General features: G+C 43.8%; 1 protein-coding gene across 6 annotated transcripts in view; it reads left to right on the forward strand.

Moving 5' to 3' along the window:
* The window catches only part of RALGAPB (Ral GTPase activating protein non-catalytic subunit beta), a 2,501,232-nt gene that overhangs the window by 1,281,502 nt on the left and 1,202,093 nt on the right, over positions 1–17,637 (forward strand). The window lies entirely within an intron of this gene.

Below are 17,637 nucleotides of genomic sequence, written 5' to 3' on the forward strand. Positions count from 1 at the left end.
GGAAATTCAAAGAAACCAATGACCAGCTGGGGCTTGTTGATCCCTGGGAAGCGAGGATTTGGGGGAAAGGTGATGGGACAGACAAACAGGCACGGTTTACTTTCTTTTCAGCAGTTCATGAGTCCTTCTCTAGGATTCATTGGCGATTGTTGGATGCAATCACTGTGGCGGAGGTTCAGAGGACAGTAACAATTGCTGTCCCCTGGTCCGACCATGATATGGTGGTATCCCAGGTAGGGGTGATGGAAAGGTCCACTAAGCAAGGACGCTGGTTTTTTAATGATTTCCTTCTTAAGGAAAAGGAGGTGGGACCGGTGCTGCTTCAGGATATTAAGGAATATTTCCAATTGAATGACACAGGCGAGGTTTCCACTGACATTCTCTGAGAACGTTAAGGCTACGATATGGGGAGTCCTGATAGGGATGGGCGCAAGAGCGAAGAGGGAGCGAGAGGGAAAGGAGATGATGAGGGGCCAGATTAACAGTTTAAGACCCAGGGGGCAGGGGTGGACAGAGGTGTTAACAGGACTACATTGCAGGAGCTGAAGGCGTGTAGGGCGGAATTAAAGGCACTATTGGCTCACAAAATTGACTGGGCGCTCAAGTGCCTCAAATAGAAGTATTATGAAAAAGAGGAGAGGGCTGATAAACTCCTGACGTGGAGCTTGAGCGCTCACACCAAAGCTAGAATGGTGAACTTTATTTTTAAAAAAGTAGATGGGTCGGTGGCTAGGGGCAGTAATGATATTGCGGGGAGATTTGCTACTTTCTAGGCAGCCCTGTATACTTCGGCGAGTCAGGCATACTCGGAAGGGATTCGGACCTACCTGCGGGGGGTGGATCTACCACGGCTATCACCAGAGTATTACGCAGGGGCTTGAGGACCCCATTCGGTTGGAGGAAATTATTGCCACTATAAAGGGAATGAGGAGTGGGAAGGCCCCGAGGGTAGATGGCCTCACAGAACGTTTTTATAAAATGTTCCGTTTGATGCTAGCCCCTGTACTTGCCAGGGTGTTTAATGAGATCCTCTTCATTAAATCCTGACCAATTCAGTTCCAAACTCGTGCAGACGCATAGAATTATGTCTGTCCAGTTTGTCATCTCGATTCCTGTGGCGTCAATTAAATTCTTATGTCAAAATGCTGGATCCCCCACGAAATTCTATTTTTATGGAATTTGCCACGATGTTGGACTTACAAAATCCACATTCAATAATTCTCTTTAAGAAGAGAATGGATCTTGCCTTGCAACAAATTAATTTCCTTAAAGAGGATCTGATAATACGAGTGGGATATTCCAAATAAATGCTATATCAGATGGATTGGGTTGATTCTCATGACGAAATTGGTTCCTATAAGCTTTATAAAGAATTTGCCTTACATTCGCACAGAAGGGTTCTGAGTTTGATGTACATTGAGTGCTTCCATGACATTAAAGTACGCAACATCTATATGCGGTTTCGATTGAATCAGCTTCATTCCAAAGAATGCATTAGTCAGTGGGTGCATTTTAATTCCGATATTTGTCGCTTCTGTAAGAAAGCTCCACAAAAGGAAACGACAAAACACCTGGTTATTTATTGTAGTCACTTTGAAAATGAGAGACTTGCTTTCTTGGGGGAGAGAAATGTTATGAACTCTGTTTCTTCACGTGAAATGCTATGGTTTAAATGCATGAATAATCCTCACATTTCATTCATGTGTGCTTTGGGTAGATTAAAATTGAAATGAACTGTTGCAGAGAAATAATTTGTTGCAAATGGCTTAAATTTTGCTTTGTTAATTTATATACTCAAGCCATCAACATCATACATTGTCTACATGAGGCATTGGATGTCTTCAAGTATTGTTTCTAACGGGTGTTCTCATTATAAGACCTCTTTCGTTGTGATGATTTGGGTTTAGTAAGTCAGAAAAGTTCCTCATTGATTACTGTGGCAATGTAATTTAGAATGAATTTAAAACCTGAAATTGTGGAAATGTAGATGATTTTTTTTTTATCTGTTTGGTTTAAAAGGTTAACCTGTTTATATATATATATATTAATGAATTTAAAAAAAGTTATCTCTGGGATATAGAGGGCTCTCTGACTACATTGATGCAGGTCCTTGGGGACTATGGGAGGTTTGCTGGGCTGCGAATCAACTACCCTAAGTCTTGTCTCCTTCCTGTGGGTGGGGGAAATCGCGAGGAGGAGGATGTGGCCCCCAGGGGACAGCTAGCATGGGCAGGGAAGTCGATTACATATTTGGGGGTGGTCATACCATGTCAGCTTGAGCACTTGCACAAACTTAATTATGACCCACTGATGGCTGAGGTGAAGTGACCTAAAGAGGTGGTCGGATTTGACATTGTCGTTGACTGGGAGAATGACGGTGGTAAAAATGAACGTGCTTCCAAGGTTTAGATTTTTATTCCAGATGCTCCCCACCATTGACACCTCCCCACCCCCCCCCCCCCCCCCCGGCAAGAGTTTTTTGAGGGAAGTAGAGAACATGTGTTTTTGGTTTTGTGTGGCAGAACGAAAGGGCTCAGATAGCGAGGGAGACTTTGTTAACCGAAATCGCGAAGGGGGTTTGGATTTCCAGATGTCTTCCTGTATTTGAAGACAGCCCAGTTAAGAGTCATGTTAGAGCACATGTCGGAACCGTTGAGAACCTATTAGTCATACTAGGAAGACTGTGCTCCTTCCCGATGAAAGTAAGGGACGGGGGTTCTAGAACTGTCAGCTGAAGGAGATGGCTGCTTCAGAGCTCTGCTCCTGCCCTGAGATCCTGTTTATATTGAAGATGGCAGACACAGCCTCTATTAAAATGACAGACCCCCCGCCCCCCTTCCTCTAGAAGATCAAGACAGGGGGATGAACCAGCTGAATTTCGCAAAAGTGACATCCAACCCTCCATGAGAGTTATGGAAGATGGACTGATTACCTGTAGAGCTGAGGGTCAATCTGCAGAAGATTACCTGACAGAGATTATGGACAACGTTGTCCAATCCATTGTAAAAATCAAGCAGACAGTTCTAGAGATGAAAAATGACCATATTTTGGTTAAAAAGTGAACCGAAATGCTGGAGAGACCCTGAAGATCATCTCTGTGCACTGGAGGACAAGGTTTCTCATCTGACTCTGCGCTTGGATGATGCTCAGAAAAAGATTTCTAAGCAGGAAAACTACCCAAGACGCTCAACTCTGAGAATAGCCAGTTTTCCTGAAGGAGTTGAGAGTGGATGCCCTGTGGACTTGCTGCAGAAAATGTTGGCAAAACTATAGAACTCCAGCCAGGAGAAGTGTTTGAAATTGAGAGGGCACACTGCACATTGGCCGAAAACCTGCTCTGGGCCAAACCCCCAGGGCTGTTTGGTGAGACTGCTCAAATTTCCCATCAAGGCGCTCCTGTTAAAAAAGGCTAGAGAACTTGGAGAACTGAGGTGGAGTGAACATAGGATTATGCTTTTTAATGACTACAGCAAAGAAATTTCTGTCAAGATGAAGCTGTTCTTGGAGTCAAAGCGTCTGGCACAGGAGAAACATCTTGCTCATTACATGATCTACCCTCCGAGTTTTATAGTTGTTGTGGATGGTGTAACTTATGCCTTTATTGACCACCATAATGCCATGAGCTTTCTTAACGTTCCACATGCAGGGAAAAAATGAAAATTACAATTCGTGAAATCTAGAAATGAACACCTGACTAGTATGATTTTGTCCTTCTCATGTGTTATTTTCATATTTAATCAAATCTCTCTCGTTTTAATGTTTATACCAAAACCATCTTTAATCTAATGCCGTTATGGAAGATCAGTTAGCTTGAAACTTTGCAGTGCGCTGTGAATTCACTGATGAAACTTCCTAGGTCCTGTCCTCTAATGCCTCGCTCCTGTACAGTGTGTCGGGAAGTGTTTGCAGTGTCTGGTAACGTGTCCGCCATTACCCCGGTGAGGTCCTGTCCATGAGGCCTGAAGCCAAATGCTAGCCGGTAAGGAGCTCTTGATGATAGCGCAAGCGAGTAAACGTCATTTTTCTATTTTCGCATTCCGCTCCTTTGCATCAACACCCCATGCAATGCTGTAGACTCCTCCAAGTGCGGATTGCAATGTGTGTGTAAAGATTCTTTCACCTGCGTATGGTGTCTGTACTGTGAGAAGTACCTATTTACCTGTTTCTATTTGTACGGGACTCAATTCAAGAAGTCACTTCAAGAGCTCAATGGGGATACATATTCTGCTATTTTGCCCATGCACAGTTATTATTGAACAGTCAGAGACTCTGAGTGTTGGTGGTTACCTCTCCTACTTTAGTCTTTGTGCCCCACTTCACGTCTCTTATCTGCAGGTCATTATCCTTTTGCCCAGAGCATCAACGCATAATGAGAGAGAAAGCAGTGGCGTGTAAAACTATCCTTGTAGCTGATTATACTGCTTGACAAGCACTGCGGCGTCGCTGCATTTCAGTGCAAGTTCTTCATAGAACACTGCATTCAGCAAGTAGCTGGTGTTTATATTAACATACTTTATGCTGAATACTTATGAGTTCATGGAGCGCTGAACTTGGTATCTGGCTACATGCATGGGGGAGCTGTACGACTTTTATTTTAACCTCCTCCCTACACTGCACTTCAATTGACTGTGCAGAGATGTGGGCTGAAAGTGGGCTGAGGTTCTGCACGAAAAACACAGACATGTAGAGGGATGTTATGCAGAATCCTGTGCAGTTCCCTTAGGGAGCAGTACACCAGATTAGGACTACAGGTGAGAGCAATAAATCCCCTTTGGTATCAATCTGTACCACAAAGATTTAGTTGGTAGCTGTGGCTGAGCAGTCAGACCTATCTCAAGAGGGAGATGAGCAGTATTCAGGGTTTACACAATAGGTCTATTAGACTATGGCACAAGGAAACACTGACCAAAGCTTGGTAGTTAAAAAGTAAATATATATATACACTTCTAATCAAACACATGTATCAGAAGTATCAAGCAAGTTAAATTAAGTCAAGGAAAAATATACACACTCCCTATATGAATTGTATACCAAGGGAACCAGAGTGAAAACTGGGCAAAACGGCACTGTGAAAACTACACACAAGGGATCCTCTAGCAATTCCTCACAAGGGAGGGAAAACACAAGTTATTCAGAAATAGGTTCTTATACACCCTAGCAACACTCCCCATCAGTTGTGAAACAGTTCAGCAAAACAGTGCATCAGTGTAAGCAATACTTAAAATGAAAACTGAGCAAAATGGCATTTCACAATGATTATGCAGAGAGAAGAAAGAGTAGTTATAAGAAAGGGGTGCACCATACAGTTCGAATGGAGAATCAATCTCGAGAAGGCAAGTCTAACAATGTGACCAGAGTCAATAGGCCTGTGCCAGAGTTAGTGGTACAGGGCAAGGGCCCAGGAGCAAAATGTTCTTGTAGATGCAGTCAAATCTTTGGTTAACGATATTTGAAGAGGTGGTTGCAAAAGTTGAAAAGACAATGTTAAGAGAGAGGGGCGGCCAACCCAACAGGTAGGTAAAGGATTTAAAACACCTTTAGCACTACCGCGAAGAAAGGGCGGCCTGGCGGAACAATGTACCTTGAAATGGAGAAGTGGCGCCTGCGGTGGTGGTTGTTTCTGGTAGTTCCTGCAGTTCGGGTGATCCGGCAGAGGAAGAGAGGCTCTCATCGTGGAGGAAGGTTCGAGTTACTGCACTACCCAGGGATGAAACCAGCCGCGGTGCTGCCCGACGAATAAAAGGTACGCTCCTTTAAATCGCGGTCCGGGTGGACTGGTGCCTGGCTTTCCGGCCTCAGAGTACTGGGTACGGGAGATTCGACCAAGGCTGGTTCGGGAAGGTGATTGGCAAACTGGTTGGCCCCACCAGCTCAAGGGAAGAAGGCTCTTGCAGGTGAAGATCTTCTCTCATCGTGCAGAGAAAAGTGGTGAGACGCTGCAGCAGGGCTTCACCGGTGGTTCAGTCGTTGCAGAGGTCTTTGGCTTCTCTCCACTTCGGCTTCTTAGTTCCAGTGGCGACGTCTTGCTCGTCTTGCTCTTTCAATCCTCAGGACCCTGCTTTTATGCAAAAAGATCCCCATTCATACAGCCTAGCTGTCACTCACACAGTGGGGTGGTCATCTTGGCGGGAGACCTTCCAGCCTATCAGGATAGAGTGTGACATGGTTTGCTGAGGAAACCCTGTCCAGGGGCCCTACTCCCCCTCCCACACAATGGACCCACCATTCTGGGCAGAAGCCCGCCAAACCGACGAACAAAGGATCCCCGACCTGGGTTAGGATTGAAGAGAAAGACATGAGAAAGAAGTTATATTAAAGTTCTGGCAAATAAAACCTACCGAAGCAAAGTTAGTATTAAAATGCACTGGCAGTATGTTAGAGGCTGTCGGAAAATGTCGTAGCCTCGAACAATGGGAAAATCCCATAGAGAAATATTTGTGGTCGAATATTTATGGTAGTAACCACTGCCACCAGCCAGAAACTTTTGAGAGAGGTACTGTAGGGTACACTCTCGAACATTAACTTGGGGGAAAAACTATTAACCCCTTCCAGTACCTCCATAGTAAGATGGGTTGTACTGGTTTAGTTCATAGGATTTGACTAGTAAAGTCAATGGGGACTTTACATGCCCTGGGAGACAGTCAGTCCCAGGGTATGGAGTCTATGTTTGGGGGTCGCTACGACACCCCTGTGTCACTGCACTGAGGGTGCTGTGTAACACATGTGAATAAAGATGGTTCCTATGCGGATGAGAAAGATACCATAGCCATTAAACACAAAAATAGTCTAGAACACACATAGCAAAAATGCCTAAGAGTGGGAAAAAGAGTCTCACTCTTAGCAGGTAAAAAGAAACAAACCCTTCAAATCCAGAAAAGCTGCTGGGGGACTCTTTAGGTAAAGGAAATTAGCCATCAAATGAGAATTCTCCCTAACAAGGGAATACAAGGCTATCCTAGAACTTGCTTCCAGATGTGCTAGTGCAGCTCAGAGGATTCTGCACAAAAAAACTTTTGCTCTATAATTTTACTTCAGTGGGTTTAGGACACACCTGCTGTGTTGGATTGGCCCATGTACCGATTCCCATGTGCCATGCTTCTTGCAGCTGAGTGATACAGCCTTGAGAGATGGTGCAGCGTGATGGCCGGTGAAATGTTTTCATTTAACAGCCAGCCTCGTGAACACCCGATAATGCTATACTTTAATTGTGTGATCTTTGCCAAGGAGAAGGTTTTGTGTTGTTTTGTTGGGCGGGTCGCTCATTGGGGACCAGGCTGTTATATTGTATGCAATTGGCAGATTGGTGTGCTCAAATGAAGCACACATCTGACACTCCCTGCTCTCAATTCAGAACCCCTTCCTGTTGTGTTTTTCTAATGTTCTGCTCCCGTATGGTCTACTTGCCTAGATCCATCTTGTATATGATGCATAATTTGCAGATCCAACCCATTGAGAATTATGAGGGAGGAAGGGTAGAATGAGGAGAAAAGAGAAGAAGGAAAATGATAAGGGGAAGGGGAAGAAAGAAATGAAAAAAGGAATAGAGGGAAGTTTTAGTGCATGAGTTTCATCATATTGTATGCAATATACGCTCCAGCCTGTTAACAATTTGACAGATATTGTTCTAAGGTGCAAGTTTTTGTGAGGTGGTTAAACGACGCAGAGACATGGAACATAATAGTTTGTCTTGCTGGCTCAGGACCATAAATTGCGTGCAATGTTGAAGGGTAATAGTAAACTTGCCATAGTTATTGGGCTTGGCCCTAGTAGTGAAACATGCATATTTCTACTTACCTCATGTTTTGAGTCGACCCCATTTTGTAGAATTGCGTTTCAAATGTAATAAATTAGAAAATAAATTATGAAAATAGGTCATAAGAGTATGTGCCAAGATATTTTATATGTTGGTAAAGAGGGAAGGGAGGAAGTTAAAAACAAATAGAGTAAAAGAATGTCTTACGCCACTATCCAGGAGCATTGTCCCTTAGTGTTATTTACATGTTCAACTGACCTACCCACTATGAACCGATTATCCAATGCATTGAAATGGATGGTCTTGGTTAATACTTTCTGTTATTGTACCTATTTTTCTGTTAATAGATTATACATCGGTAGTAGGATTCCTTTTATTCTTCTTTAGTGAAGGATCTTTTTGGCTGGGTGAGAGGGAGAATGCTTTATTAGTTTGTATATATATCTTAGCAGAGTTGCTTTTTTTGATGAATTTTTTTTGTTTCTTTATTTTGTTTCCATTCTTTTATCAGTTGTTGCAGACTATGTATTTGCATTATTGTTTACACCTAATTCCTTTGCTTTTGAGGTTGTATGTTAAAATGTATAATTCACTTGACCCATCTGCATCATTTTCGGAATATGTTTAAATATTAGGGCTGGGTGGCTACAGAATCTCTATCTGCTACTCTTTAGCCATGTTCTGGTCTCTAATTGTTTTAGATTAATGTTTCTATTACTTTTATTTTTGCATGCTTTTTTGTTTACTTTTTTATTTTTTTATTTGAAGTATGTATTTCTTCTTTTTATTTTTGTAGGGAATTTGACCTTCATGTTATTAACGTATATATTATGAATATGCATTTTAAACGGTTCCGTCGTATATAAGGGGCTGATGTTTAATTCGGGGTGGGGCCCCCGTCTCCTGTTGTCTGATTAGTTTCAAAAAGGAACTTATTTTTTGTCTATATGTCTGACAATTTACATATCGTAAGTTGGAATGTGAAGGCGGTGAATAACCCAATTAAGAGGAAGAAGGTGCTGAATTTCCTAAACAGAAGGAAGCCTGATATTGTCCTACTCAAGGAAACTCATCTACAACAGGATCAAATAGAATATATTCTGAATAATGTATTTCTGAAAGAATATTATAGTGCTTTTGCCAGTAACTCGAGAGCAGTAGCTATTTTGTTTAGGAACATTCTGCGATTCTCTGTGGAAAGAGTAGACATTAATTCTGAGGGTAGATTTGTGGATGTTAAACTGCTAGTGGAGAATAGACGTCTAATAATTCTAAACATTTATGCCCCTAATATCGCACAATCTGATTTCTTCGGCAAATTGGAAAATATCTTAATGAACACAGGAGACAGTGAAATATTAATAGGTAGGGAATTCAACACCATCCGGGATAATGTGCTGAATAAATCAGAACTTTCATGCAGAGGAGAGGGCCAGTAAGGGTCTCTTGCAACTTATCCAGTCATGGGACTTACATGACATATGGCGTGAATTGAATCCATATGAGACAGTATAGTTTCTGCTCAATACAGCATGGTGCCTCATATCAGATTGATTACTTTTTAGTTAGCAGGGACCTTTATAGTGCCATAAATGTGTCAGATATGGGTGATATTGTGATCTCTGACCATGTTTGTGTGTATCTGGAGTTGAATCAGTCCTTGGGAGGTGAAAGAGGCAATGGGAAATGGAGATTCAATACTTGCCTATTGTTTGATGATTTTGTTAAAAAAATCAGCACTGAGATCTCACTTCTTCTCAGAGATCACGCTGACTCGGTTAATAGGTTGCCTGGTATCTGAGATGCATTGAAAGCTTACTTACGTGGTAAGATAATTAGTTATGCCTCTTATAAGAAAAAGATAGTTGAGGCAGACTATGTGTGCCTAGAGTCTAATTATAAGCTTTCTGTGGATGACCATACTACTTCCCCTTCTGCTGTTACTCTGTCTGCTATGCTAAGTGCTCATTGGATAGCGTTATTCACGCTAAAGCAGAGAGAGATTTATTGTACACCAGAAAGGTGTTCTGGGTTAATTTTCAGAAAAAAAAATAGGATATTTGTAGTGCATTCAAGAAGTTTTATGCATGATTATATTGTAAAGATGGGTATATAAGTGATGATGAGGTATTGGAATATTTTGACCTAATCCCTATCCCCAAGTTAAATGATGGTGATAAACTTTGTCTGGAAAGCGAGATTACGGCCCAGGAAATTGTGGGCGCTATGGGGTTATTAGCACCTGGTAAATGTCCGGGACCAGATGGGTTTCCAATTGAGTTTTATGCAACATTCAGCTCCTTGCTTGCACCCTTCCTAGATGGATTTTTTAAAAAGATCAATGAATCTAAGCGAGTGGTTGATTCCATGAAGACTGCGGTAATATCAGTGATCCCTAAGCCTGGTAAGAACCAATCAATTTCCGGTAATTATAGACCCATATCTTTATTGGATGCAGATGTTAAACTCTTAGCCAAAATTTGTGCAGTAGTAATTAACCCTTTGCTTCCAAAACTGATACACCAAAATCATACTGGTTTCATCATTAGTAGGAATAGTTAGGATAATTTAAGGGTACTACTGGACGTTATACTTTTAAAGAGTAACTCGATGGACACCTACGCTGGGATTAGCATCCGTTTCTTGAAGCTCTTTAATGCCCTCTATAATGATGCAGAGGCTAGAATATTGTGAAATGGTTGTTTATCAGATTTTCAATCCATCAGGGTACAAGGCAGGGTTGTCCCTTATCCCTTCTTAGAGGCTCTTTTTATAGGGCCTCTGGTTATCACGATCAGGGAAAATGTTGGCATAAAGGGTAGCTGCACCTGTAAAGTCCTTCTTTACGTGGACGACTTTCTAGTTTTACTTTCTGACCCTGAGGCTTTGTTCAAAGGAATACATTTTAACTCTGACTAGATTTGGTCAAGTGCCGGATTATAAAATCAATTTATCTAAAACATTGATCTTCCCAATTTCAGCCTCAAATATCTGGGAATACAAATTTCTAGGCGAGTTAATTGCTTATTAACTTCTAATATTTGGGTCAAACTCAGAGATAGCAGTGCTATGTTTTAAGTGGAAAAGATTGAACCTAACGTTGTGGGGAAAGATTCATGTAATAAAGATGACCCTACTTCCAAAACTGCTTCACGTCTTTAGCATGCTTCCTCTTCCGTTGACGGGAGATTTACTTGTTGATATTGATAGAGTTTTACAAAACATTCTATGGGAACAGGGGGGGTAGACCCAAGATCTCAATGGATGTACTTGTGAAACCAGTACGCTTGGGGGGTTTTGGTTTCCCTACTATAGTCTCATATCATAGAGCCTTCACCCTGCGCACCCTTCATTTTTGGATAAGAGAAGATGCAGCTAATTGCCCAAACTGGGTTAATATAGAGAAGAACACTGTTCATCCAGTCCCCCTGGACTGCCTCCTTAGTATGGAAAAAAATAGCTGCAGACAAATCCATGCCGTTTGCTAGACCTATCCTAAAAGATTGGAAGAAATGTTGCGAAAGCTTAGGGGTTAAATATCCACTGAGTTCGGAATCTTCTATCTGGAGGAACTCAGCATTATGTTTTAATAATCATACCCTCTCGTGGCCCTCTTGGCAGTCTGCAGGCATCTGGAGATTGGGCAGATTCACAATGGAATTTCAATGCTCACGGTTGTGTACCTTAGGTTGAAATATAAGTTGCGTATGTCAGTAGATCGTCGATATCGTGTCCTTTGCGAAGTTATTGAGACTGTATTTGTGCCGTTAAATGCCTCATTGCATAATGTGCCACCTATAATGCACTTATCCAAAAGTACCCCTCTTTTGGCTTCCATTCTGTGTAAACTTCTTGCGCAGGGTCAAGCTAATGTTCCTTCTGAGCAGGGTAAGACTAACTGGACCCTGGAATTGTGTTTTGACTTATCTGAGGGAGATTGGAATTGTATTTGTGCAGGACCTCACAGATAAGTTGACTTGGATCTGAGGTTTACTCAACAGTGGATTGTGCATTGTATTTATTGGACGTCTTCAAAAATGAAACGTTGTAAGCTTGTGCAAGATGATATATGCTGGAACTGTAAATCAGTTATTGGTACTGGGCTGCATATGTTCTGATCCTGTGTGAAAATAACTAGCTTTTAGGATGATGTCCTGCAGCGTATGGAACTTGTCCTTGATTTAGCGCTCCCTCATGCTCCATTGATATGTGTGCTGGGTTTGGTTCCGGTAGGTAATGTTTGTCTGTTGGCCAGCTCTTTTGGTCTTATAGAGCACTGTTGGTAGCTAAGAAACAGATCCTAAAATGTTGGAAGAGTGATGCTAGGCCTTGTATAGATGTCTGGTTGCAGGATTTAACCATTCTTTCAAGTAGAGAAAAGGTGACGTATCAGAGATTTAAAAAAGCTGACAAATATTCTGCTATATGGAATATCTTTAATGACTTGTATATCTAAAAAAATCCTTTTTGTTGATTTTATTTATTTTTCCTCTTCCTCTCTGCTCTTTCTTTTCGCACCCTTTCTCTGATTCTATCTTTCCTTTTCCTGCCTATTACACTATTTGTACAAACTGTGTAAATATAATGTTGTTGTCTAAATGATAATTGCGTGTTAAAAAATTATGCTGTTTCTATCTTCTTCATGTACAAAACTGTCAAAGAAATTTTAAAAAAAAGAAAGTCAGGGACCTCTTGCAGCTCTTTGTAGACTTATTCCTACTGAGATACAAACCCACCCTACGCTAGATATTTTGTGGATGCTATGGCCAGACTCAAAGGAGAAGAGTGAACTATCTGCTTGGCCTTCTCCTTTGGGGTCTGTGTGGGACCACCCCTCTAGGATGGGAGAATTGTACTTTCGTGGAGCACAAAGATGGTCCAACCTAAGGTTGGAGAGGGTTGCGCACTTGTTACAGAGGTGAACATTCAAGGAGTTCGAGGTGCTGGGAGATATGTTGGGTAGGGAGAACTTGGGAATTTTGTTATATCTCTGACTCAAAGGGTAAGTGATGGATCCAAAGTGGATGGGCAAAGTGACCAGGGGTCTTACACAGTTTGAGTCTTAGAGAACAGGTATTATCTCAAAACTTTATCTTGCTCTTATGGCACCCTGTATAACGGCCACTAGGAAATGTAAGGGGTATTAGGATAAGTTACTGGGGATGCCTGTGCCAGAGAAACTTTAGGATGAAATATATAAAGTAACTCAGGGTAATCTATCCACCCATGCGATTCAGCTCAATTTTAAAATCCTCCATGGTTGACACATGGACCCGGTAAGCGTCTCTAAAATGCTTCCGGGAGTGTCGCTGCGGTGCACAAGAGGATATGGGGAATTAGATGTACTGTCGCACATTTGCTGTGGCTGTCCATGTATTAAGTTCTTTAGTACTGAAATGCTTAATTGGATAAAGGATATTACGGGGATCCCTATACTGCTGTTGCCCTTAATGGTTCTCCTGGGCATTCCCCGGAGAGCTACTCATCCTATACATTCCTTTGGATTTGAGAATAATGGTAGCACAGAGTTGGAATTTGCCTTAACTCCCGGAAAAGGGAGACTGGTTTAGGAAATTGTAGGACGTTTTCCTGATGGACAAGCTCGCCTACATGACGATTGGACATCATTTATGGAGGAGTGGGGACAATTTGTGGACAAACACGGCTCTGGTGAGGGAAATTAACCTAGGCTAAGAGCTATGGGGGAGGGGGTACAGTGGCTCGTCTAGCAGGGAGATCTAGAGGTTGGAGTAGTAGTTGGCCGCCCCAGGACCTAGACTGGCGGACTGAAGGTTACTGGAGACGGGTGTCCCTTCTCTCATTTGGGGACCCCACCGGCAGAGGCAGCCAATTTGAGAGATCTTGACGGTCACAGAGCTATGAGGCTGCATGTTACGCTGAGTTATCCGTCCTACTGTATTCTGTCCTGTTCTTTCATTTTTGTTTGTCTTTTTCCCCCGTTAAGTTGTTGGGGAGGTGCCATTGGGTGGGGTGGAGGCTAGCTGTTAGTGGTGTATTCGGGGGTTGCTAGTGGGATCTGCCTGGTAGCAGACGTTCCGCCCAGGGCAATACAGCATTGTCCCTCTATATTGTAACCGAGTGCCAATAGTGGATCCTTTTGCTGAGTGTATTATTTTGCTTTGAACTGTGGTTTATTTGTCTGTGATGTAAAACTTCAATAAAAACAGAGTTACAAAAAAAAGATGCATACCTTCATGTTCCCTTCTACCAGCCGCACTGGAAATTCCTGCAGTTCACAATCATGTGGCACCACTTCCAGTACAAGGTGCTGCCATTCAGCTTCAATTTGGCCCTCGTGTATTCACAAAGCACATGAATGCGGTGGCTGGCCTCCTTCGCTTGGAGTGCCCCCACCTTGCGCCTATCTGGACTACTGGCAGATGTTCTTCACCAGCTAGAGTTCTCCCTCTACCAGGCATGGTGGTTCCAGCACCTTCTGGGCCTGATGCCGTCATGCATGCTCACAGTGTGGCACGCCTGCCTCAAGATGATAACTCCAGCACCACCTGGTGGCCAAATGGGACCAGGAAATACTGGCGCAATCGGACTGGCTCCCTATCCCTCCACCCCTTCTTCGGGATCTTCACTGGTGGCTTTTGGACTGCAATGTGGCAGTGGGAGCCCCATTCACCCAGCCGGATCCGACTCGGATAGTGAGGACTGATTCTTCCCTCTCCGGCTGGGGGGATACCCTTGATGGCTATTCGATCATGGCGCATTGTCCGGGACGGAGGCCCTCCTGAATATTAATCTGGTGGAACTTAGGGTGGTGGGCCTGGCGCTCAGGGTTTTTCTACCGGTCGTCAGGGGCAAGGCAGTTCTGGTCAGGACCGACAATTCCACGCCAATGTTCTACTTGAACAGGCAGGGCGGCACAAGCTCTCCCCTCCTGTGCATGCAGGTGGTGTCAATCTGGGAGTGCGCCCTGTCGGAGGGGATATGAATCTCTGCAGTCCATCTCCCGGGGGACAACAGTGCGGAGGTGGACCAGCTCAGCCACCTGGGGTTCAACACCTACTAATGGGAGTTACACATCAACTGTTTGTTGCCCCTATTCCAGAAACGGGGGGTTCCGGATCTAGCCTAATTCGCATCTCCTCTCCTCTGAATTCCAAATGCCCCTTCTTTGCTTCATGGCAGGGTTAGGGTTCTCTGGGGGATGCGTTCCAACTCTCCTGGAACAGGCGCAGGTGCTTTGCATTTCCTTCTCTATTGCTCCAGTGGACCCTCTGCAAATTCCGAGCCTTAGTGGGATGCACTCATATCCTGATTGCCCCTCACTGGCCGTCGAGGGCTTGGTTCTTGGACCTGCTGCAGTTGCACTCCCAGGGGGGGCTAGCCATCTTCCGATCCCCAGCAGGGGCTTCCTGACGCAAGAGGGCGGGGCTTTGAAGTATACAGACCCAGCTAGGCTGGCACCCTCGGGCTGGCTCCTGATCAGCTGAGATTGCACCACTCCCAGTTTTCAGACGACAATTGGGATATCATCCAGTAGGCCCTCCACGCGTTAAAGTACAAAAGTAAGTGGACCAGGCAATTTCACTGGGCTCACGGCAAGGGCATGAACCCCCTCACCTGTTCCCAGGAAGACGTGCTGGCCTTTTCTGCACATCTGGCTCATTCCGGCGTCCAGGTCGATATGTGTTGCACTTATTTGGTGGCCATTGGAGGCCTACAATAATTCCCCAGAGCAAATTTGTTCAGCGGCCAACCCAGTGCTTTATTCTCACCTCAAGTGGTTGTCCAGACGTTTTTCTCTGGTACACAGGCCACACACGGTTTGGGACCTCAACATGGTTCTTGCTGCTTTACAGCATATACCCTTCAAGCTAATGGACTTGGTGGACATCAGGTGGGTGACGCTCAAGGTGGTACTGTTGGTAACGCTCACTTCTGCACACAGTCCGTGAGCTGCAGGCTCTGTCATCGTGCAAGCCCTTCCCCACCTTCCACAATGACAAGGTCATCTTGAGCACTCATCCAAATTTCTTGCCCAAGGTGGTCTCTCTGTTTCATTTGAACCAGGAAATCTGCAGGCCGGTTTTCTTTCTGAACCTGCAGTCAGACGCTAAAAGGGCGTTGCATTCCTTAGATTTGAGGAGAGTACTCAAATTCCATCTCTCCCGGACGAGATCTTTCTGAAAGACTGAGACGTTGTGGGTCACATTCGTGCGCTCTGTTCCCGGCACCAAAGCTTCCATTGCTCATTGGATGATCCAGGCCGTTTCAGAGGCTTACGTGGCCATGGCGAAGACTGTTTCCGTAGGGATTCATGCCCATGCGGTCAGGGCCAAGGCTACGGCTGTCGCCTTTCAGAGACATGCTTCCTGGGAAGTCATTAGCAAGACGACTACGTGCCCCACTCCGTCTGCGTTCTGTAAGCACTATTCCATGTATACCAGATGTAGGCGGGATGCAGAGTTCGATCAAGCAGTTCTGAAGTAACGTTTTGCAGCCGCTTATGCACGAGGCAGGTTGTCACAGCTCCACCCAATTGTCTTGTTTGGTGGAATCGGCCACTAGGGTGGAGGAAAGGGCACGGGACGTATTAGTAATTAAAGTTACTCACCGTAGTGACTGGAGTACTCCTAGTCCTTAGTCCCCTTTCTTCCATACGTCCCACCCGCCTTCCCCCAATAGTAGGCCTGGGGCCAAAATGATCATCATAGCAAGGTACTCAAGCGTCCGATATGTAAACAGGGGACTGAGGTGAGGCGCTAGAGGGTGTGATTTCGGGGACGATCCCATTCCCAGGTTGCGCACCTGTACGCTATGCAAAATTTAAAGGGGTACCTCATTTTTAACTGCCAAAGGTCCCGGTACCGTCCCTATGCTGGGGGACGCCCACAAGGGTGGAGGAAAGGGGACTAAGGACTATGAGTACTCTAGTCACTACAGTGAGTCACTTTAATTTTTAGCTCGCCTAAGATGGAAAAAAGATGCTCTCATGTATTGTTTTCTGCATTTGAAATGTGAGAGTTGTAATATCATGACAAATAGAATTTTTGTATTCAGCTGCTAAAGATTTCCAGGCTCGTTTGTCATCACGTTTTTTTTTTTTGCCAGGCTCTTTCTTCGAGCTGTTGAGCTTTTTTTAGTGCAGCCAGCTCCTCAGACCACCATTTTTGTTTTCTAGAATTTTTGACGAACTTTTTTTGATTTAAGTGAGCAATCTTGTCAAAAAAAAGAGATCAATGCAGAATTGTCGGCCTCAGCCAAAGCCTCAGAAGTATCTTTCTTTAGTAGAACCCATTAAGATCTCCATGGAATTGGAAAGGTCAGTAGCCGATATATTCTTAAGATTACGACTAACAGTGGTAATAAACAGGAGAGTGAACGCTCTTAAGCTTAAATGGTGGCGTGATGTAAAAGAAGGCCACAGCATGGTCGCACCATATACAAGGCTCTACAGAAGTAACCACAATACTGATTTAGTTAGTGATTCTGTCTAAATTGCTACCCTTAGACTGCATGGCTGCTCTCAAAATCTGCGTGAACCCCATATTTGATAGTGCTTCCTCTAAATGAGAGACCTCTTTATCAGAGGTGTCTCCCAACCAGTAGTTCAGATCGCCTAAGATAACAGTGGCCGTGTTAGATTTGGATATATGTGATTAAATAGTTCTTTGCTGTTATCTGTCTTTTCCCAAAAGAAGTGGATTTGCCTTTGCTTGATTCTAGAGTTTCTGTATGCAAGACACCAGTTGTTTCAGAATAGTTGTGATTTGGCATAATTGGACTTTGAAGTTGCACAAGTTAGAAGGCATTGCAATAACAATGATGTGGGTGACCTATAGATTGCATGGTAATGTTCTTAGGAAAATTATTCATGCGTAGAGTATAAACAAAGTCCGGATTGGTTT

The sequence above is a fragment of the Ambystoma mexicanum genome, chromosome 3p (assembly GCF_040938575.1).
Source record: "Ambystoma mexicanum isolate Mex_15411 chromosome 3p, UKY_AmexF1_1, whole genome shotgun sequence".
Lineage (NCBI taxonomy): Eukaryota > Metazoa > Chordata > Amphibia > Caudata > Ambystomatidae > Ambystoma > Ambystoma mexicanum.